Below are 1,459 nucleotides of genomic sequence, written 5' to 3'. Positions count from 1 at the left end.
CTCTACTAGGAAGATGTGATGGAATTGGCAGGAGTTTCAGCTACTTGGGGTAGTTATGTGGCATCCCCCAAGGAACAGTTAACTCGTTTTAGGGACCCGGTGTCAGAACTTCAGAATGGTTTTAGCAATATGCAGCTTCTGGATGCAACATGTATTGGGGTGTAAGTTTTGGTATAACCTCAAAAATAACTGCATTTTGGCTTCTGAAAGAGCTAAACCATACTAGGTGTAATCCTGTTTCAGCCCCGTTGTGTCTAGCATGATTTTTAGCATAGTTTTGAAGTCCAGGGGGATTCCTTTAACATCCCCCTATTTCACATGAGTTGTCACCGGGGGTGATTTGTACTTCTCCGAATGTACTCTCCCTTGAAACTAAGTCCTTAAATAGTCTGGTTAAGTTTAGAATGCTTGCGTTAGCTCCGATATGGTTAGATTACAATCTGTATTTCTTTATAGATGTGATTTGTGTCTGTATAATTTTCAAGTACACACAAACAGTGTTAACATCAGTCCCTCTTCTGAGTTGCCCTCTGCTCAGCTGGAGTCCTGAATTTGCTCTCAGGGTCATTTAAAACCCCTGAAGTGTCCCAATATTTCTTATCACTAAGCGTCGCTTTCTTGTGTGGCTGGTACGGTGGCTGTTAAGTTAGCCTACGGAGAGCCTTGTGTCTTAAGCCTTCATGATGATCTTTCCAGACAAAGTAGCACTTAATACCGGTTTCATAATTTCTCCCTAAGGTAAAATTTCTGCAGCCCGCTTCAATCAGAAATTGTCTTTCTCTTCCTGCCTTAAACCTGTTAATCTTTTAAATTAATAATGAAAAATGGATGCATAAAAAAAGCAGTCATCAAATATAGCATCAGTGAATAAAGACTGGGCAGTCCTTCCTATGCCTGCTTTGTCTCCTTGCAAGCAGAGGAAGCCCGTGTCTTGAAGATTTTCCCAGCGTAGCAGGTCTAAGTTGCAGCCTTCCCCTGTCTGCCCGTGCTGTGAAATCTTCTGTCTCGCTCATCCCACTGCTGAAGTACTGCACCGTCGCTTTTCTCGCCTGGATGAAAGCAGCCTTGTCCCACTTACATCAATTCTGAATATTCCTTGAAAGAGCATTTCCCAAGCCCGTGGCTTTGATCATATCATCCCTTTTACATCTTTTGGTTGGTTCCTTCTTCTCTGTTGTACCCTGAAACTCTTGGTAAGATGCTCTGCCATTATCTATTATCTCTCACTTATTATCAAAATATGTTTCCTGTCCCCATAATGCCATCCTAAGTCACCTTGTCATTACAGTCTGTTGTCTTTATGCTTTGTTCTACAGCCTTTCCACCTGGGAAGAGCTCATGCTGTTAATTCAGTGTGCTCCACTGTCTTACGGTTGTCTTTTAATTTACCTTCTATCACCAGGCAATCTTGCAAAATGAATATAAGTAACTAACTTTTAAGACCTAGAAAAAGGTCTTT

The sequence above is a fragment of the Buceros rhinoceros genome, unplaced genomic scaffold, assembly GCF_000710305.1.
Source record: "Buceros rhinoceros silvestris isolate BGI_N320 unplaced genomic scaffold, ASM71030v1 scaffold16789, whole genome shotgun sequence".
Lineage (NCBI taxonomy): Eukaryota > Metazoa > Chordata > Aves > Bucerotiformes > Bucerotidae > Buceros > Buceros rhinoceros.
The sequence above is the reverse complement of the archived record's forward strand: the minus strand, read 5'-3'. Positions refer to the sequence as shown.